Below are 22,863 nucleotides of genomic sequence, written 5' to 3'. Positions count from 1 at the left end.
CTGTTCTCTTTCGATACTTCTGATTTTAAGCAGGAGGAAAATTATGAACTGAGGCAAATAGGTCTCTAACATTTCTGGAACATTTGTTAACCTCTCTTTTTAACAAGGAGGAAACAGATCTGTGCCTCAGACTCACGTAATAGTATTTTTTCCTCACAACATTTATTTTTATCATTACCTTGTATTTAAGATAACAGATATTGGTTTTCAACCTACCTTTTGATGTGATTCCTTTTTAGATATACTTATTTAAATTTTCAAAAAGAGAGGTGGTTCGCAAAAAGCTCTAAGAAAATAATAGGGTTGGTTGTATGAGAACTGGCCCGAAATTTCAAAAGTATTAAGAAAATGACTGAGGTTTGGCAAAAAGACATCTAATAACACCCCCTCATTTTCCTAGGAAGAAAACCATAGCAGGGCAGGGCTTGAATTCAGGCAGCCTGGGTCCAGAATTTGTCTGCTAGGTGTTTAACACTTGCTAGCTGTGCAAACTTAAGCACAAATCATGTGAAGTTTCTGGGTCTTGGTTTTATTATTTATCAAATGGGAATAATAATGGTGCTTGTCTCCATTGGGCTTACTGTGAAGATAAAATGCATTAAAACCTACACCGGAGCTTGACCAGTAAGATAGCACCTGTGATTGGCTATTGGTTATGAATGTTACCACTCTTGCTGTTCCCTCGCCATGTGCACCTGGTCTGGTTCTCCCCAGCTGTCTTCCTTTTGCAGATCGGGCCAGCTACGCGACTTCACTGAAAGGAGGCATTTAAGTCTCTGGTTTATTCTGTTTTTTTATCGGAGACAAATGTTTTCCTTGAAAATTAACTAATTGAGTTAATGATCACCAAACTAGGCCAAACTGGGTCTGGTCTTCCCTCCAATCAATTATTCCAACAGCAGTTGGTGCTTATAAACAGGCAACTTGGCTGGTGGGCCCCCTTCCCTGCCCCGCAATTCTCTCTATTCATTTCTTTGTTCAATAATCTATTTTACTTGGTTGAGGTGGGAGTGGCAGCTCCTCTCTGTTAACCTGGGGGGTGGGGAGGGTAAAGCACAAGATCTAAATTGCTGGGTCAAATGTGCAAGGTCCCAGGCCCCAGAGCAGTCCCCCCAGGAGCAGAGACAGACACAGGAAGCTGGTGCTGAGCATGTCAATCACAAGGGGATTGACAACCTGGAACAACAGGTCCCAGATGCTCCTGGCCCGTGGACCCTCTCCTCACGACTGCAGGCTGAGATCAGCAATCCCCCAGAGGCCCAGGCCTCCCACTGTGTTTTCTGTGCAAAACCATGTACGAATTAAAGAGCCTGGTTTCTGAGTCATCAACTGTGGTTTTGCGTTCCTGCTCATTTGCTGTGTGACCTTTAGCAAATGATCTGAGCCTCAGTTTCTTCATCTGTAAAATGGGAATACTAATACCTATCTTACAGGTATGTTATAGAAATTAAATGAGATCACTTACAGAATACAGAATAGGCCCTGATCCCATTTCATGATGCTTCACATTGAAAGAAAGAATATGAGGTAGAAAATTGCAGGAATTTGGGGCTCCTGGGTGGCTCAGTCGTTAAGCGTCTGCCTTCGTCTCAGGTCATGATCCCAGGGTCCCGGGATCGAGTCCCGCGTCGGGCTCCCTGCTCTGTGGGAAGCCTGCTTCTCCCTCTCCCACTCCCCCTGCTTGTGTTCCCTCTCTCGCTGTCTCTCTCTCTGTCAAAAAATAAATAAAATCTTTAAAAAATTGCAGTGATTTAATGAGACAGTTTTCTATGCTTCCATCCATTTTCCTCTTGGTCAAACATACCTGCCCACATCAAATTGCCACTGATTGCTTGTCTTCCTTTACCTGAGTGCTTTCTTTTTTCTATTTTCCAATATTAATGCCCTGACAATAGCAGTGCTCTCTTTCACCTGAGGCTATTGATAAGTAATTGTTTACCAGATCAATCTGTGTGTGTCTCTTTAAGCTATTTTTAATACACACAAGCATTTCTGGCTTTATCTAGCCTTATTCTGTGGTGGCATGTCTCAAACTGTTCTGCTCAACAGTAAATCCATGGGATATTAATAATTCTCACTCATACAAAGAACATAAAAATTTGGAAAACACTGTTAAGCAGTTAAGTAGGTTTTCTTTACTTTAGGACTTTCCCAAGCCTTTCATACATTAATGCATAAAAAGAATAGGATAGGATTCAGTGTTTCCCAAACATATTTGCCTGTAGAATCCTTTTGCCATAGTGGAGCATTTGAAAGGACTAGGGGCTTATAGAACAGTGCTTCTCAAACTTCAGTGAGCACATGAATCCGCTGGGGGGCTTGTGAAAATGCATATTCTGACTCAGGAGGTCTGGGGTGGGGCCTTGGTTTCTGTACTTGTGACAAGCTCCTAGTGGATGCTGATGTTACTGACTTGAGACCAGACTTGGAGAATCAAGACTTTCAGGGGCTATCACATTCATCTTGGAGAATATTCTCTTTACTAGGGAACTCAGCAGAAGAATGTGGTCTCAAATCAAACTATACTTTGGAGCAACAGAAAACGTACCAACACTCAGAGTATCCAGTTCTAGGTGAAACAGGAGAGCTGGTCCCAGATAGTTGAACTTGGAGGTGGCATTTCATATTTTTCAGGTCTCTGATCTCTTACCTATGAAATGCACCCAACTTCCACTAGCCCCACAGGTTGCTGGGAGAACAAAATTCACTGTGCCAGAGCACGGTATAAAATCGCCATCACAGACCATCACTGTCAGAAGGTTAAGGCACCTTCACATCTAAGCCAGGCCTTTGTGTTAGAGTCACACGTGTGGTCACCATGACCCCTTTAGTTCTCCATAAATGTATGGATAGGCCACACTGAGCCTGGACTCCCCTGCTTCCCCCCGCCAGCCATTGCCTCCATCAGGGTGACCAGCACGGCTCATCATATGTACTAACAGATCAACGGAGGCTGCCCGGAGCCCTCTGCTGAGAAGGACTCTCTCTGGGCTCTGCAGAAAATAGCTCCTTGGTCAATGAACGATTTCTGTTATGCATGTTGGAGGAATAGCGCATGTAACCCACTCTTGGCCCCAGGACTAGCTCTCCACTTTGCTTATAATCACACAGCCTTTATATGGATGGCGCCTTCCCTTCTCACGCCCAGCCATGGTTAGCAGCTCTTTTTTCCCCAAAGCACAAAGCCAGCAGGTAGCTATGTGAGAAGCCAGAGTGGCCATAGACCCTGCCTTGCCCTCCCCACATTTGAGTCTGGTCTGGGGGCTCAGGCCTAGGTTCTGGGACCAAAGGGTCACTTTATTCTAGGAGTGCCCTAGAAGGTCCCCTAAGCCTCAGGTTTTTCTTCACCTCACAGGTGTCTGATTGCCCCCAAACTGACCTTGTCTCTCTTCAGTTCACCTCAAACATGGGTGAAGTCATAGATACCATGCGCAATGCTATCAATCCTCAGCTGTTTCTCTTCCAGCCCATGTCACTCTATATTCAAAACGTTCACATTTCAGTCAGTTGTAGGAGCCTTAACCTCTCATCTAAGGAAATGCTGCTACATGCTCTTGGTCCCTCAAACCAGGAGCCTCATTATAATCACTGATCATCCTTCTCCCTTGCTAACTCACCCCTGGTCAGGCGCATTCAGTGGCACCAAGTTTTGAAAGAATGGATGCCCACTAGGTGAGTGCACTTCACAATCCCCGTTCCCAGAACCACAGAAGGGAACCTGGGGTACACGGGCCTCCAAACCTTCCCTCCTCCACAACTGATTGGCTCAGCTGGGCCAAACAGAGTCCCTTCCATGGGGATTTAGAAGGAGAAAAAGAGAGAGGGCCATCTAAACGCAGAAGTCTTCTGTGGTCTTGTTTTCCTCCCTGGGACGTGGGAATGCAGAGGAAGCCAGTCTCTAGATATAAAAGGAGGATGAAGAACATGAGAGGAAGAAGGAAAGAGGAGAGACAGAGTATTGGCTCTAAGCTCCCCTGCCTTGGGTTCTGTCCGACATCACTGTACTCTGATACTAAAGCCCCCATTTTGCTTAAATCAATACCTTGGAATTTCTCAGATAATTTAAAGAATTCTAACCACAGGGTCCTACCAATTCCAATCAAGTAACATGTCTCAAATCTGAGGGTTTATTTCCATCTTAATCAGCTACCCATTCGGGCTATCACCTCTCCACACTTAGGTGTTTGCCATAATCGTCGAGCTGGGATTCATCTAGATCGTCGTTTTTATAAGATTATTGTTTTTGTAAAATAAATATAAAGACAACAAACATATGACATTAAGGTCATTTTCCTACTCAAAGAGAGTCCTGATTCCTCATCGTTAAACTCTGAATTCCTTTGTCCACTTTCAAGGCTAAGGTTTCCAGAAAATGATCAACATTCATTACTTGATGCATAAGTTTCAAGTACCAGGAAACCCAACATAAACTGGCTTAAAAGTAACAATACAGCAGAGGCTGCAAACTGGCTCACACCATCCTTCTGATCCTCTTCTTGGGTCTTCCGATATCAAAGAGGCTGGAAAGTCAAAGACCCCATTTCCCAGTCCTCCAAGTGCTGGGAAGGAAATGCCCAGCCGTTCTGGAAGCACCTCAGTCCTTCTGTCTGGACCTCACGCCTCACATCTGTGGCCCAGCCTCCCCCCTCAAATATATCTACCTCGGGCATCATTTCTAAGGCCGCATGGCCAAGGCCATAAATCTGTGCCCTTGTTTAGTGTGGCATGTCCTCTCCCTCTAATCCAATCTCCCCTCCGTGTGTTCTCGGTGCTCGCTCATTCGGCTTGACAGCTATTTAATAAACCTATTTGCTTTCTTTTGACATGAGGCAGAAGTGGTGGGTGTTGAAGAGCCGTGAGGCCCTCGTGGACAATGAAACCCTTTCCCACTCAACACTCTTCCAGCTCAGCACAGATAAATTGTGGAGAACTTGAAATTAACCCAAGCTATCTTCTTTTCTTAAGGAAAAAAAACATCACCAGAGACCCAAGAAGCAGAGCAAGTGCAGTGAGTGAAAGGGATAGCAGGAGAAATCACATTTCCTGGCTCCAGGGGCAAGGGTGAGCCCGGATCAGGGGCCTGTGAGCCTTCCCTCAATCTAGCTTTTATCACTTCAAAGCAGGAGGTCTTAAAGGAATGCCCTTTATGACTGATTCTGTCTTCAAAAGCATGAAAGAAAAAGCATATTTTCTTAAGCCCCCTCGCCGGAAGCCAAGCGATTTATCCAAGGGGCTTGAACCACGAACCTCTGCAACCGGGTTACAATTTGGTGTGACGGCCGCGGCGCTGGGGCCACAAACAGCTGGCCAGACTGGGATTCTCACTCCACTGCCTGGGAGATTTAGGACTTTGGGCCATTTAGCTTTGTTCTCTGAGCCTCAGTTTCCTTCTCTATAAAATGGGCATGCAGTTCACCTCCCAGGGTCGTCATTAGGATCAAATAAGAGAGCAAATGTGAATATTCTTGGTACGTGGTAGTTGCTAAATGAATTGCAAGCCAGTATTATTTACTTGCTGGTTGTAATAATAAGCAAATCTGCTCTCCATCCCATCTCCAAATACCTGTGTATCCCTGCTCTTTATTGGTGTATTGTCTAGAATGTGTTTATTTGGTTTTCCCTCACATTGGTGGGGCCCAGGAACCGTTTCCTCTATGTTGTCGGCCTTGATCTCAGGGTGCAATATCACTTCTTACATTCCACTATCTCTTTAAGCAAAGTTAGAAGATGTCCCGGCCAGGCCTGGGTTTTCTCTGCATAGGAAGGTTGGACTATTGGGCTGCAAAGTGTGCAGTCTCTCCTGGGGCAGGTGAGTCCAGCTGGATGGGCCAGAGTCAAGGTTAGGCTCTCAGGTCCAAAGCAGTTACTCAAAACAGCTAAGACTGGGAAGAGCCTATGGGTTTGAGTCCAAGCTGGTCTTCATGGAGCAACAAAGATCCAAGCTTGGAAGTTAAGTTTGGATGGCAACACCCAAGAATAGGGGTTATGCCAACTACCAACAATGATGACTCCAACTCTACATCCAGAGACTAGAGAAATAATACTGCGTGGTACCATGGGCCAGCGAGCCCACTGTTAGCTGGACTAGGTTCAGGGTTCCAGTTATCATCTGGACCCCATATGCTCCAATTCTAACAGGCAGGTTATAGTTGCTTTTGGGTTCTTGGGCATCACTGTCAACTCCCTAGGTCAAAACCCTAGGATGCCCAACAATTTCTGAAAAGTTTATGCAGATTCCTCTTTGCTCAATGCATGGTTATCTGAATAAATAGCCATAGGGAAGGACTGGAGAAATTACTACTGAGTATACATGCTGTAGACTTGCAAAACTGTTCCTCCTGGGGGCTTGACCTATACTTCAGTTAATGGGTTCCAGGTCTGAGAACAGCCAGGAATCTTGAATTTTTCTGGGGCTGTTGTCCAAAGGCTCTGATCATTCACCCTGGATTTCTTTTGATTGTACAAATTAACAATGCTTCTGTTGGTTGCCCAGCTATCTCTGCCTGAGGAACAATGTATTCTATCAACCATCTCCATCTCTCTGTTGGTCCATCCTGCTTGGTCAAGTCTCTGCTCTGACCTTGCTGCTTGTTGTAATAATTGTGCCACCTGGCTTCTATTATTTGGGGATCCTATTATCTCCATTGTTTCAGAAGCCCAGTTCTGTAGTGACATCTTTTGCTGGAAGCTCTGGTCTATGAAGACAGCCACCACTGAGCTACTTAACAATTCTAGTGCACACTCACCAACCAGCACATTCTCTAGGCCCTCCTGCAAAACTTGTTAGTTGATGGATTTTCTGGCCTTATGAAATATCTGCTCTAGCATGCCCATTGCTCAGTCTTTTGATGCTTTCCTCCTTGTCTGTCATGGCAGTTCTCCCATTTCTACTTCACTTAGTGGTGGCCATCATTTTTCTCATGTATCCAGTAGCTAGGAACATATTAGCCCCATCTCCAGGATCCTTGCCATGGTGTGAATTCTGGATCGCTGGAGAGTTCCTCATATTAATACACTCTCCTTGATCCAACGTTTTGTTCCTCTCTCTTGATTCTGCATGCTCAGGGTCCGATGTTCCAAGATCTAGTACTTATTAGCTAGATCCTGCAGCTCCTTGATGTAGTGGATACTTGGCAAATAGCTCCTCTCAGATTTTTTAGCAGGCTTAGCACCCCTGTGGGCAGACTGTTCTGGGCTTTGACCCTTATTATTGGTCTTGTTGACAGTAAGGAAGATGGTAAGGGGAGGGAAAAGATCCTGGGTGGAGACAAACATTGTCTTGTAAGATATTTATTTCACTTGTGATTTCTGTATAAACTTCAAGTAAGTTGAGAGAGTGCTATTATTTAATAAGCAGGAGTGGGCTCCTTACAGCCCAGTGGGTTGAGGGCTATTTAGGAGTTCAAGATTCTCAGTAGTGTCTATTCAAGTCTCCCAGGCTCAATTCTCGGGGTTCCTTTCCTTCTAAACCAGATTTCGGGACTCTGTGAAGTCAGCCTTTGAATCTCCTCTATTCTTATGATTAAGCTCTGTACCTGATCCTTCACACTGCTCTCTCTCCTTTGGCTACAGGTTAAGGGTTCCTTCAGTGCTGCCCAGAAGGTCCTCAATTACACAATCTTTGTGGTAACTACTTCCCTCATTCCACTCAAGCTTACTGCCTAACGCATCCTCTTCCATTGATATCCCAACCATGCCCACCACCAGTACAACTTTTAACAGTCACACCCTATAGCGTGCTCTTTACGATCCACCTACCACTAATAGGTTCTCCTTGCAGTCAATCTCTATCCCCTCACCTTGCTCCCACCTCCACCAAGAGAAAAGCATTGCTGTTTTTCTCACCACAAATTATTTTTGTGAGTTTATTTTGTGAGTCTTTATCACAAAGAAGATAGTCTGCAGTGTCTGGAGTCCATAATGGTTTTTAGATTCAGTCACATTTTTGTATACCTCAGAACTTTTGTTATTGTTAAGTAGTATTCCATTATATGACTGCAAAGGGTACTGGGAACTTTCTGGGGGTGATGGAAATGTTTTCTATCTTAAGTGGGATGTTAGTTATATGATGTAGTAGAGACTATGGTGTGTCTGCCCAGATACCCTCTTTGGGACTCACACGCCCCAGCTGCTGCTGGGATAACCCACATCTGCATTTCTTACTGGGCACTGCCCTCAGGGAGCTGCCTTGCCCAGTTATCTCCCTTGCAGGAGGTTGCCCTAACTCATGTTTATACATTAACCTATTGATAGACTTTTTTTTCCCAGTTTCTTGCTGCTAAGAATAAAACTGTTATGAACATTCTTGAACAAGTCTGTGTGTAGATGTGTGCTTTCATTTCTTTCAGATAAATACTTAGAAAGGAAATGATGGGTCATGGGTAGGTGTATTAACAGTTAAAGAATAAGCACTAAACAACTGCCCAAAGTGGCTATAACATTGTGATCTTCTACCAGCAATATATGAGAGTCCCATTGTTCCTTCTCCAGCTGATATACTTTTGGTATTGTCAGTCTTTTAAATTATAGCCATTCAGGGGCACCTGGGTGACTCAGTCGTTAAGCGTCTGCCTTCGGCTCAGGTCATGATCCTAGGGTCCTGGGATTGAGCCCCGCATCGGGCTCCCTGCTCGGCAGGAAGCCTGCTTCTCCCTCTCCCGCTCCCCCTGCTTGTGTTCCCTCTCTCACTGTGTCTCTCTCTGTGTCAAATAAATAAAATCTTAAAAAAAAAGAAAATTATAGCCATTCAAGCAAGTGGCTGTGAAGTGGTAATACCTTCTAGTTTCTAATTTGCGTTTTCCTAATGAGTAGTGATATTGAGCACTCTGCATGTTTATAGACCATTTTTATATTTGGAAAGTGCCCAAGGCTTTAGCCTGTTTCTATTAGGTTATATTTTCATTACTGATTTGTAGGTGTGGTTTATTTATTCTAGATGTAAGTTGGATATACACATTGTGAATATTTCTCTCGGTCCTTGGCTTTTTATTTTCTTGATGGTGTCTTTTGATGAGCAGAAATTTTTAATTTTGATGAAGTCCAATTTATTTATGTTTTTATGGTTAGTGCTTCTTATATCTTGTGTCTAAGAAATCTTTTACCTACCCCCAAGTGGGAAGGTATGAAGATATTCTTTATTTTCTTCCAAGAGCTTTCTTGCATTATTTTAAAAGTAGTCATTTTTGATGCCACCTTGTGCCATTAAAGCATAAGAAATCATTAGTGAATGTGAATAGTACAGAAAATGGGAAGGAGGTGGCAATGGAGTGGGAGCTGAGGCCAGCAGAAGCAAAGTGGAAGCCCAAGCCAGACAAAGTCTCCAGAGTGCTGGGGGCCCCTCCACCTCTCTAGCTGTAAGCTTCGAGCCGGTCTCCTCCATTAGAGCCAGGGAGGCCAGTTCCGCCTTTTAAAAAGGGGACCTGCAAATGGAATTCACACAGTGACATGACCCTTGGTGTGCAATGTGGCGGGCTGCAGCCTGATTCGCATCCAAGTGCACACAACACATTCACAGCTGAGAGCTTGCTTTTCCTGCCCCGTCACACCCACCTCTTCCCCACAATTCCGCAGCCTGCTCTCCCTGACGATGTTTTGCTAGGTCGGGCTGTGTCTATGAAGGCACGAGCTAACTTTTGGTTCCTGACCACGCTTATTTGGTGTTTTCAAGGAGAGCAGTTTCAATTTTCTGTGACTTTGGCTTCACCCCTTCTTACCTTTGAGGATTGGAAACAGGAGGGGGTTGGTACTTACTCTACATCTATGACCCCCCTAGCCCCTTGAATCTTCACCCTGGCCTTTTATCTAAAGCCCTTTCAAAGTAAGATGAGGGAAGCATATGTCCTGGAAACTGGGTCATTACAAGCCCTGCCCAAACCCTCTTCACAGCAAATCTGCCCAACCCCTAGCCCTTTACTGCCTGGACCATGGTTTGTGTCCCTAATACCTGAGCCGCAGCTGATTGGATCAAGTCAAATCATCTGACCCAGGGTCACATGACCCAGGAGCACCAAGGCTGGCCAGCAATCTTCCGGTGAGTGACCCCATGAAGAGATAAGATTCTCCTATGATCAGATTCTTTCTCTTGAGAATTTGAACTGGGACACATGGCAAGAATTTGCAAATATGCAGTCAGAGGTGAAACACCGTAGAGCAAGAAAAAGGTCAAGGGGTTTGAAGAAAGCCGTGTGTAAGCCTGAGTGACAGAGGAGCCAAAACCCTGAACTGAGGAAGCTGCTGGGAGAGAACAGAGCATGAAGCAGTTGTTTAGACAGAACCAGAGGCACCAGGAAGGGACATCAGCCCTAGACACGCCTCTGTTCCAGATTCCACAAACAGATGCCTGCTCAGGAACCCATTAGCCTACTCTCAACCCCATAGCTACGAGGGATCTTGTGAAGGTCTCTATTTTCATCACTAAACAAGTGAAAGGAAGAGGGGAGAGGTGAGTGAGTTAAAAAAATGAATCCAAGTAAGGAAAGTGGTCACGGTTCACCCTCCAGTAGGAATATTTCCCACATTATGTTGTTTGGGGACATGTTAATGTTACCTCACTCCATTTCCGGTGACACCTTCCCATTCCACTGGCCTGTGAAATGCAGTGAGGGGATATGGGCTAGACCTGTGAGGAAGGTAAATGCATTTTTGATGAGCTGGAGAATCTGTGCCATTGAACAGCAGCTCCCGCATTACCAGTTGGGTGCGTGTGTTTTAAGCCAAATCTTTAAAGTGCTTCATAGTAGAAGTGTGGTAGGGCCGTGGGAGCTCAGAGGAACTGAAAAGTGATGCTTGAAAATGGCCATCCTGCTGGGATTATGGACAGTCCTATAGCATCTTTGCAAAAGTCTGCAGTGTCAATCCTGGCAGTAAAGTGCTTTTTGTAAATACCACTTATTAAGGGAGTAACATTCTGATAAAGGCAGTGGTTAGTTCTGCCCTCAGAGCAACAACTGCAGAGGATGGGTATTTTCCAGATAGTGCTAAGAGAGTGCATGCATGCTCTGGATAGTCAGACTTCACACTCAGTTTTGTATATAAGATGAGCACAAGGATTTGGTCAGTAAGGTTTACACACACACACACACACACACACACACACCTAAAATGGAGGAGATATCAGAGAGGCTCACTATCAGCTAGTTCATGGGAATTAGATCTTCAGAAGAAAGCTCACAACTCACTGGGGGGAGGGCAGGTACATCAACTGTTCAGTGGAAAAACCACAACAGCATATGCAAAGGAGTATTTCATCACTTTCCTTTATGTTGCAGAGAATCAGGCCATTTTTCTGCCCTTGGTTTAGGGCAAAACAAGGAGAAAGGCCTCAAGCTGAAGGCAAAAGTAGATACTAAGACTCCAGACAGTCTTATGTCTGTGTGTGCGGAAAGCATCCCATACTCAAAGAAAGTTCAAGCTGGAGGAAATTTGAGCAACCCTAGCCTAAGTCCCTTGTTTAACAGGTGAGGAAGAGACAGCATAGATATCTTTATGCAAAACAGATTATTGGTTCTAAATTTATGGGACAGAGATCATGGATAACGGCATTCTAGCTACAGCATCAAACAGATTAGGTCAAATACTGTGATAAAAATCACAAATGTAGGTGAAGATCATGAGGAGTCCCTGATAGACTGAATGCTGGCCAATGGCTCCCAGCAGAACACAATTAACATGTTTGTTTATTATGCTTCTGCTGGAGAGTCTCTATCCCAAACTAGTTTTTGTGGGTTCAAAGTTTAGTACACCGCCAACAGCATCTGTGCCATAGGAAGTGTCTTAGAAATGCAGAATCTTGGACCCCAGCCTGGCAACCCACTCACAGACGGACCTGCAACAGGGCCCCTGGATGGCGCATGCATACAGGACGGGGCAAGACCATGGCTCCTACATGTCACCAGAGCGGCTCCTTTTCAAGAAAAGGAAGCGTGAGTTCCACCAGCTAAGTTCAGCAGCAAAGGACACTGCCATGCTGGTTTGTAGTGTTGGCATGTACTAGTTTTATAGGGCTGCTGTAACAAATGACCATAAATTTAATGGCTTAAACCAACAGGAATTTCTCCTCCTGTAGTTCTGGAGATCAAAAGCCCAGAATCAAGGGGCTAGAAGGCCTACGCTCCCTATAAAGACTCTAGAGAGAGCATCCTTCCTTGCCTTTCCTAGATCCTGGTGGCTCGGCAGTTCCTTGTGTCTGCGTCCTTCCAGTCTCTGTCTCTGCTTTCACAAGGCCTACTCCTCAGTGTCCCAACTCTCCCTCTGCCTTTCTCTAATGTGGACACTTGTCATTGGATTTAGGACCCACCTGGATAATCCAGGATGATCTTATCTCAAGATCCTTAATTACATCTGCGAAGACCTTTTTTCCAGATAAAGTGGCATTCACAGGTTCTGGGTGGGCAAACGTTTTGGAGGGCTACCATTCAACACACTACTGCGTTTTAGGGAGTCAGTCAGAGGGATGATCTCTAGGACTTGAGGGCCTATTACAGGGTGAGAGGGAGGGCTGGATACCGCATTGTTGGAGATGACCTTCCACTGTCAGGGTCCCAGTTTGGGTTAAATCATGCAGCAAGGATCCTCGTGGGCTTTGATTATGAGAGAGAAGCAGAAAGAGAGGAGAGAGAAAGACATTCTTTCGTAGCTTCCCTGGGTCCTCACTGGAGAAAAAGCACAGAGGACACTAAATTAATTCAGGTTATCCTGAGAGCACTGTACTCTGGGAATGAGATTTAAACATTACTTGCATTAGAAGTCGGTCTAGAATATATCTCTTTTCTGTCAGCAAAACTTTCCCCTCTTGCCCTCTCTATCTAGGGCCTCCCTCTTCCTTCCAGGCCCTGCCTCTAGCTGCTGGGTACCCAGCCACTCCCCTGGACCCGCAGACAGCCCTCCTCTGGCTCCCTCCCTGTCTGGGCCTGTCAGGCCGGAGGGAGTCCGGAAGCTGTGCTAATTAGGAGCATTATCACTTTGCCAAGAAAGAACATGAATCCAGGAAAAAGCCCCAGTTAAATGTGCTGGACATCAGGGATCCTCACTGCAGGCGGCTGAACTCTGGTATCTGTTTAACAGAGCTCATAGCTAGGGAGCTGCCCCCAGTGCTGTGGAGAGAGAGCGCGTCTCAGTCTCCCTTCTCTGTTCCGAATCCCCTGAACCACGGTCAAGGAGAGCATGCACCCATAGGACAAAGTTAGGGTTTTTTCCCTAATTGCTTTTAATTTTCAAAAATTTTTTAAAATTTAAAAACGTTGAGCATATGCATAACATAAAAGATATCACTGTAACCATTTTCTTAAGCGTCCATTTCCAAGCGTGAGTACATTCATGCTGCATAGCGTTTGCCACCATCCACCTCTTGTGAAACTAAAGCTCTGTGTCCTCTAACAACTCCCCGCACCCCCCCCCCCCCCATCCAGCCCGGACCACTACCTACTTTCTGTCTCTATGGATCTAACCACTCTAGGAACCTCAGGTTAAGGGAAATCATGCAGTATTTGTCTTTTTCTGTCCGGCTTATTTCACTGAGCGTAATGTCTTCAAGATCCATTCATGTTGGAGCATGTGTCAGAATCTCCTTCTTTAAAAGCCCAATATTATTCCATTGTGTGTAAATACCATATTTTATTTATCCATTTGCCTATTGATGGACATTTGGGTTGCTCAGGACACAGATTTTTTTAAAGTAAATATTTACTCTAATTCTGAAACAACTTAAGCAAGAAGAAGGAAAAACCTGAATAGCCTAAAACTGAGTACTGAACAAAATTAAGGCCATCTTTGACACCCACTGAAAGCAACTCAGCAAATTTGGTAAATGAAAGAAGAAATCACCTTTCTTTTTTAATACATGCAAAAAGCCCCCAACTTTTCCGGAATGAGAGAAAGTAGGAGAGCTCCTGGAACCTACTAGTAATGCTAACAACTGGCTGAGTTATGCCATTTGCACCAAAGAGCTAACTAATTCTCAGTCTAAGGGCAATAAAACCATCGTTGCCATTCGAATGCGAGTGAATGATTTAGAAAGGGCTTTGAGAATTAGGAGTCATGCCTCAGGGTTTTGGTACAGGTCTGCAGATGTGAGAGGGGCAGGCTTTTTTCAGAATTTCGGAGTTTCTGAGATTTCAGGGAAGTGGAGTCCTTCCTGCAGGAGCCTCTGATACCTGATTGTCTCTGGGCACATACTTTTAACACTGATTTGTGTATTAAGTAGAAGGCGTACTGGTCCTACTATTGCATTCTCTGAAAATTGCTTTAAAAAATATCCTAATGGAGATGTGTTTATTATTCGCCTTACTTTTATTAAGACAACCAATATTTTGTGAAATTCTTGGGTTACTGAATTTCCAGTTGATTAGATGATGGGTAAAAGGATGAATAAGAGAGATGTCTTTCATTTCAAGAAAAATAAAATTACAGGTTGTATTTATTTTTCCTGGATAATTTATATTTTTCAATTTTACCAGTAAAAAATATGTGAAAAGGAAGACTCATAAATGCTGGGACATGCAGTAACTCAAGTAATGAGGATTCCCCAGGGGGCAATTTGCTACATTCCATCTTGGTGAGAGAAAGACCTCTGGGGTAATGTTGCACCATAAGCAAGGGAGGTGTGACATCCACGTGGCCAGTGTTAGTGGTCAAGAGAGGGTATTGAGTCACAGACTGTTGGGCCCTGGGAATACTAAAACCAGCTCTTTAGTGTCCCCTTGAGGCATACTACCCAGACTAGTGCACAAAGCTGGGAAATATGGCCCCTCCTGCTAGTCTATCATGCTGCGTTAAATGCACAACCAGACAAACGCAGGCAGTGTGCTCTCCAGGAATAAGCATCTTCCAAGATTTAGATTCCCAGAGCTCAGTGTAAGCTTCTTTCTTCTACTTCCTTACCTATAAAATAGCCTACCACCCACCCTGTCCTGGCCTTGTTATTATTCTAAATAAATCCAGGCTTGCCAAAGTCTTGGCACCCTCCACAAACACCGAAGTTCCTAATAATAATTCTCCCAGCACTGTATTGAAAAAAAAAATCATTTATGTTATGAAATGATTCTTCAGGCACTTTTAGAGGCAGAGTCTGTCCCCAGACTTCAAAGGGTAGAGAGTCACATGGGGTCTCTATGCAATACTGTAACCATTGGGCTGGACCCAAACTGTCCCTTTAGAAGAGAGCTGCCAGGGACCAGGCAGTATCCAGTGGGCAACGGCGCCGAAACCATGATCCATGGCTGTTACCCACTTTGCTTCTTCGAGGTAAACCCCCAAACCCAAGTTCCCATGAGGAATTTTACCTAGAGGGTGAGTAGTTGGTGGTCTTTGCTGGTGGTTGCCTTGAGTTATCAAGTTCCAAAATAAAGGAAGCTGGGGAGGAAGGTCAATGTAAGGCTTGGGAGTCTCCTCTACAGACCATTAATTCGATCCTTCTTCCAAAGGGGAACTAGGAAGGCATTTCCATCTATGTCTGTCTCCCCAAGGCTCAAGTTTCTTAGGACAAATAGAAACCAGAAAGAAGAGTGTGCAAGCTTTAGCCGTAGAGGAATGGGACAGCGGCCCTGCCACCATAATAATTACAAAGTGGTCCCACAGGCTATGAACACCTTCTTTCTGTGACTGGTTGGGAGCCTGAAATGAAGTCCCATCATTTGTACTTTGCATATGCATCTCTCTGCAGCAACGGACCCAGTCTGTTCTTGCTGTCACTGGAAACAATGACAGTTCTGGCTACCACTTATTGTCCATTTCTGCAAGCCCATCCCTGTACCGTGGACAGTACAGACATCATCTCACCCAAGAACATGGGCTAGACCCAAACTGCCTGCTCTGCACCATGGTATCTGACACATGATGGCGAGATTATGATGTGAGTCAACAGTGGGACAAAAACATAACAGTGTGTTTAAAAGCGCTACTAATAGTCTGGGTGTTATCACGTGGAAAACTTGAATCCAGAAAGGGAGCAATCTTTTGGATGGCGTACTGTAAAATAGCTCTACTCCAGATCAGCCAACCTTACGTTACTGCCATCTCCGCTAGCCACCCCCTTCCCCGCCGACACACATACTATCGTATTCTTACCAAAGCTCATGCTTTCCTCCTAAATTGACCCTATGAGGCTACATTCTGTCTGGGTCTGCTCTTTGGGGGAATGACCAAAACAGAATTAACAGTTAAAAAAACTAAAGTAGCATGAAATGGAGGAAAGAGATAACTCACTCAAAGCGCGCTCTACCCCCACGAGCTGTGTGACACTGGGCATCGGCTTCACTCCCTGCCTCTCAGCTCTGCATTGGAAAGGGATGATAAGAACAATTATACAAGACAATGCAATGGATAGGCATTTTACAAATAACTCAAAACACTACATTTTAAAAATTGATTGTACTTCAGTTCTCTGTAAAGTCTAGAACACTTATTTACTTGTCCAAACAGGAAACCAAGGTAAGGTATTTTCTAAACACCATTTGAAACCCTCATTTAACTTTTTATGAATGCCGTAAATCATTCGTGCACTCTCTCTATCACCCATGTCTCGCTCTTAAAAAGTGTGCAAAGAGAAGGTAGGTTTTCTGGGTCCCGGGAACACGAACCTGTCTTTGCTTCCCAGCCAAGCATCAGCCAGTCCCTTTGTGCTTCCTTCTGGCCTTGTCCGAACACTTGGCAAGGAGACGCTGTCAAGGGGTTGGTCTGTGGGCGATTCTAGAAACATATTTCCTGTAACCTGACTAGTCTGAGACACCGGGCTTCACTCTGGGCTTTTCTGGGGCCGCCCCGCCGCCCCTATCACCACAGCCTTCCTGCCTGGCAGCGGCAGACAGAACATTCCCCATAGTTAAGGCCCAGTAAAACTCACCTCGTTCACCAGGAGGCTCTGGGCCTACCCTGTCTGATTGCTTTGGAGCCAGCCACAGAGGGTTTGCCTGGCTGGCTGGGGAGGGATTTTTACAATTGAAAAGAAAAAGACTCAGTTGTCAAAGACAAAGCCTGTAGAGTCCTGAGGGATTCCCAAGGGCAGTTAATTGGAAAAACCATTTGCCCCCTTTAACGTCCCTCCACCCACTGCGGCCCCCAGCCTTATCCGAGAGCAGTCACCCTATCTGTAAATGGCGACCATGGAAAATGTACCCTGGTGACTTGGTGTGAAAGATAGGCAAGGCTCCTAAAAAATCTTCTCGGAGGCTTATCACCTTCTTCTGGCTCCACAGCGGGCTCGGGCTCTGGGGCTGGAGGAAACTGCCTGTCTGTGAGCCTAGACAGGGTCTCATCAACAACTGATAAGGGCCCTCTGTGAACAAGCAGGCGCTGGGGGGCTTTACTCGCCTTTCAAATGCCAGAGACATTTGTAGGAGAAAATACAGGGTCCAATGACCTCCGTAAAGGAGGCCGGGCAGGCCCGCAGGATCAGCCATGCATGAAGCAGGGTGGACCTCCCCCAACCTGGGAAAGGAGAAAACCTAGGGGTCACTTCACAGGTACAGGGACAAGTATCTGATGGTCAGCAGGGACATCCATGCACTGGCAATGGTGCTATGCTAGATGAATTAATCCCAAATACCTCCCGTCTATTCAGATTCTAAACAACCAAAAAGCTCCTGTAATCCTAAATTCTGTAATCCCCTATCAAGGCAATGAATATTAAAATGAGGGCCCCCTCCTATTGTAAGATCTTGAGGTTCCCTCCAAATTGAACCATTTAGTGCAACAAAAGGTACGGCATTAGGAAGGAAGAAATCAGATTTTATATTCCAACTCTGCCATCTGTCCATGTACCATTAGATAAATCACTTTTCCCAGGAAGATGCAAATATTGCTCAGACTAGCTCTCATCATGTGAAAGAGACTTATAAAGAAATGGTAGAGTGCTATATAAGTAAAGTATTATTATTTAAAAATGCAATCCTTGAACTATCTCCAGTGGTGAGTGTACTTATACCCTCTAATCCTTTGAAAATTGCTAACTCCTATTTAGCATGCTGAATGCAGTGGAGCAAATGCATACTGAGTTCCTTGCACAGAGGAAGCTAACAAGAAGTCACAGCTCATTTAAAGAACTGTAATGGCAGGCATGTGCTGTAGTAAAGGAGCAAACTTTCGGTGATGGGGAAATCTGGCAGAAAGATTATGAAGAAGTCTTGGGGAGAAAGTATCATCTGAGCCCGGAGGCAGACAGTGAAGGAGAAAGCAACAGTGTGAGCTAAACCACAAGAGGACAGAGCAGGGCAGGAAGTAGTGTGGAGGGGCTGCATCGAAGGGGTGATGAAGATCATGGGGAGCATGGAGACCAGATGAAGGGATCTTGCACGCCAGGCTGAGGCACTCAGACTGTATCATGTAGGCGTGGAGAGCGGCTGAAGGTGTGTGAGGGCGAGAGCCGTGCTGCGGCAGCCACCTGCAGCGAAAGGCAGGCTGGAAGAACCACAGGGGGCTGGATATGGAGAAAGGCAGTGCGGGTGGAAAAGAAGTGGCTGCTTAAAGGAGGAGTTTGCTGTGTGTCGAGTCTCTGATAATTCAAATATGCACCATTCTCCTTCCTTTCTGATAAATGGCGGGGGTTGGGGGGGGTTGGTCACTCTACTCAGCGGACATTTTTTGCCTGTGTACTTCCCTAGCCACAGTGTTAGGTCACTCAGCTGTTCCAGGTGCAACTGATTTCCTGTCCTCTGATTCTCCACCAAAGCTTCACACTGGACAGAGGGGGGAAATGGGTCAAAGACCATAAAAGGAAAAGAAGAGTAAAACAAGAGAGTGATAAACAACTTGTTATCAAACAGAAGGAAACAATTTACTCACTGAGCAAAATTTAGAAAACAAAACTAAGCCAAGTACAAAAATGAAAATCACAGCTATCTACCAAAGTAGATATCCTTCCAGTATTTTCTATGTGTGTATATGCACGTGTATGTTGTATAATATGTTTCTATGTATATATTATTTCTGTGTGTATATTAAAGTAGGACAGGCACTGGTAAAGTACTATTTATGTCCTATTTAGTTCCATTACTAATACTAATATGATTATACTGTCTAGTGCATGGCACATACTGAGACTTAATAAATATTTATTAAAGTAATAAAGACCATAAATGACTGCTGACATTGTTTCGTAAACCGATTTTTCATTTATTATTCTACATTGTAGACAACTTCCCATGTATTAAAACAACCTTTTAAATGATTACATGATATTATCAATATATGTATCATGCTTCACCAAGCCTCATGTGATTGGCCCTTATTTTAAACAGAGCTCTGATAAATATTCTTGTAGTTAAAGAGGTATATTCATGATAATATCCTTAGAAAAGAAATACCAGAAGGAGGTGTCCTGGATCAGAGGGGTGCACATTTTTAAGACTTCTGATATCTACCACTGGCTTTTGATCTCCCCTATTGACATACCCTCCCTACACCTCACAGTTCATGCCCCTGTCTGCAGTAGATGCTGACTCATTTTCCCAGTAGGACAGTCTGACAGTGGATGTTATCTTTCCCTTTATCTTTGCCTATTTGATGGGGGAAAAGTTATACTATTATAATTTTCATTTCCTTGATTTCTTAATGAATATGAATTTATCTTTTTTTTTTTTTTTTTGCTTTTAGTTATACTTTGTGGGGAGGGGATTTCTTGACATACCTTTTAATTGTTTTTCTATATTCTTGTTAAAAATGGTATATATTAGGAATATTAACCATTTGTCAAAAACATTACAAATGCAATTTGCATTTTGTCACTTTGTGGGGTTTTTTTTTTTTTTTTTTTTTTTTTTTTTGCTTATGTGGTTTAAAATTTTTATACAATGAATCGAATGATCTTTCCTTTATGATTTTTGCCTATGGCATCACGCTTTAAAAGGCCTTCACTACCCCAAGATTAAATATTTATCTATGTTTTTCTGGTGTTTTATATCTCAAAGTCATCTGAAAATTATTTTGGTTAGAGGTTTTTTTGAGCTCCAATTTAATTTTTTCCAACTGCTTAGCCATTTGCCCCATGTCATTTACTGAATATTCTTCATCTAGTGATTTGAAATGCCACCTTTATCAAATCTCAGGAATTCCTTCTGGTGATTGGCATGTCTGTCTCTTTTGGGGCCAGTATTATGTTGCTGTGCTTATTGTAACTTTACAATGTGTCTTAACATCTAGTAAGGCAAGTCCTCCTTCATTATTCTTCCTTTTCTAAATTTTCTTTGTTATTCTCCTGTTTTTATTCCTCCAAATGAATTTTAAATAATTTTACGTGTTCTAAAAAATAATGCTATTGGAATTTTTATTGGAATTATATCACATTTATAAATTAAATAATCAATAGCTCTGCAATGCTGAGTTTCCATGAAAGAACATGGCTTATATTTCCATTTATCCAAGTTTCCTTTTATGTTCCTGAGTAATGTTATGAAGTTTATCACACATAAGTACCACCTGGTTCTCATTGATGTTATTGCTGAGTGTTTTAGATTTTGGGGTTCCCAGGTGGGATTTTTCCTACTATATTTTCTAACTCATTATCACTGTTATATCAGAAAGTTATTATCTTGTTTCCCTGTTACCTACTAAATTATGTTATTAATTCAAATAACTTTGCAATAGATTCCTCCAGATTTCCCGCGTGTGGTGGTTTATACTGTGTCAAGTTGATGAAGTGGGAACTATGTTTTCCAGAATCCTCTTCCCTGTATTGTTCTGAGTGAGAGTTAACCAAAAGAGACATGCAGACAGTATTTGGAATCAGAAGTGAAGCAGCAACCATTATTCTCTGAAGGTTTTCATGGTGAGGTGCGGTGCCAGGCAGACGCAGGGTCACCACGAGCCCCCAAATCCCACAGACACTTAGCAGGAGATGCTGAGAAGCGGTAGCTAACGTGGAGACACAGCTTCCTGTGAGCCTCCCTGTATTCAGGTCGCTGGAAGTGCTCAGCCTCTGAGACTGACAGGCTGGTTGGCGACTCTCTCTTTGATCCTTCAAAGTCCCTCTTGAATTTTCATTTCCCCAATTCTTTCCACAATTGTGTAAGGTCTAACGACTGTAATAAATCTCTTCTGTAACTCCGTGGATCTGCTTTCCTGATTGAGCCCTGACTGATTCACTGCAAAAATCATCTTGGAATGTTAGTGCTAACGAGGACCTACTGTAGGGTTCCCAGCCTGACTACGGGACTACCGGCGACGTGTGAATTTCAGAAAGAAGCCTGTTTCTCTCTGCCCCGCTCGGCGCTCGGGCCATGCTCTGTGGGCTCTTCATACAACAAAATGGCCCATCAACGCATTTCACAAAACAAAGACAGATTTTCCCCTGACAAATTCTTCTCCCAATTCTGAAATTCACCTTTCTTTCCAATCACACACATGCACCTGTATGTTTTCTGACACTTAATTCGATGAGGCAGTGGGTGGTACTGTAAGCACAATAGCACTGTGGGTTTAGCTTGGAAATAAACTTTCAAGAAACTCGTTTAGGCCAACTTTGTACTTTCGCCAGTGAGCAGAGTAAGGGCAGTGCTGGTGGTAAGAACTAGAGAGTCTTAATTTTCACATCAACACCTATTTTTAAAGGAGGCAGACAGAGGGGACTTGAACAAGCCTCAACTCCACTTCTGCCCTGGGGAAGCCAGGGGAGGAGCTGAGTGGATAACTATTTTGTTTTTCTGAACTGGTCTTGTCACCTAAGAAAAAGTTGACAATCCCCTATTAGGGCCCCTTTATGTCATCACCAAATCACTCCTGCCTCCGTAAGTAAAACTTAAGCAGGACTCCAATCTGCTATACAGACATGACCTCACAGGGTCTCAGATATAGGGCCTCATTTCATGTTACATGAATTTTTTTCCCTTTTTTGTCTTGCCACATGAGAAATCTGCTTTTAGAATGCATGGAGAGGCCTGTCTGCTACTTCTTATTAGTGTAACTTCTGAGAGACCTGAGAAAACATGATTACAGCCATTGTTCAAACAAAGACAAACATCAGATCTAAAAACAGTAAGTGCAATGGTTGAGACCATGTTCGCTGCTTTAAAAAATGTCAAAAGAGGGGGAAGAGAATTGATCACTAAGATGGCTGCTAAAATATTTTAAATGAAAAATGAATCAATACATACAGCCTATGGCTGTGTAGTTTTCTAATTCAGCATTTCCCTGCCTTTAGTTCTGTAGCTGATGGAGTTTCCCCAGCTATGTTTCCTCAGTTCTGAAGGGATGGTGGAGGTCAATTGTGTAAATCAGGATTATTGTAGATGGTGAATCAGAAGTCGATGTGTTTTTCTGACATTTTGCAGTAATCTTTCTTGGGAGGAAAATACACATTTTTCTACAACTTGTTTATCAGTTTTTATTTTGAAAATAAATTCTTTGACATTAAAGAATTGCAAAAAAAATTCCTATGGGAAGAACCACAGGCTGGAAATAGCTTGTGCTGGACTTGGAACTAAGTAACGCACTGTGAAAGATAGTGTAATAGGATACATAAGGGTTTGCTAATTGGACTGGAAATTCATGAGGGAGAGGAGCTGATAACTCTGAAGTGATTTGGGAGAGAGGAACATGTCAGCATTAGAATAAAATGAAAATATGAGTCAGCGTAAAATGATTTTGGAGATCATCCATTGTGAATATACTTGGATAAGATGCTACTTTTGGCAACAGAGCCATTATTTTACTTTAATAAATATTTATAAATTGTTTTAAAAATCTTTTGTCAACTGTCTGGAGTGAGAGTACATTGTGGGTATTTAGTTTGGGCATATTTATGTATAAGAATGTGTAGGAGGAGGTATATATGATAAGAAAAAACAGCAATGTGTCTTCATTCAAAATAAATGCCCTAGATTTTGGCTGGGTTTTAATATAAATTCTAATACCTTAAAATATACTACAAATGGAGTC

At 43.6% G+C, this 22,863-nt stretch overlaps 1 long non-coding RNA gene across 1 annotated transcript in view; it reads right to left on the bottom strand.

Moving 5' to 3' along the window:
- Window positions 1-22,863, bottom strand: part of LOC144379674 (uncharacterized) — an 89,867-nt gene that overhangs the window by 28,837 nt on the left and 38,167 nt on the right. The window contains exon 2 of the long non-coding RNA XR_013443002.1: window positions 16,201-16,268. This is a non-coding gene — a long non-coding RNA (uncharacterized LOC144379674). The remainder of the gene's footprint in view (window positions 1-16,200; window positions 16,269-22,863) is intronic.

This window comes from Halichoerus grypus, chromosome 12, assembly GCF_964656455.1.
Source record: "Halichoerus grypus chromosome 12, mHalGry1.hap1.1, whole genome shotgun sequence".
Classification (NCBI taxonomy): Eukaryota; Metazoa; Chordata; class Mammalia; order Carnivora; family Phocidae; genus Halichoerus; species Halichoerus grypus.
Note: the sequence above shows the minus strand (reverse complement) of the source record. Positions and strands in the feature narration are given on the sequence as shown.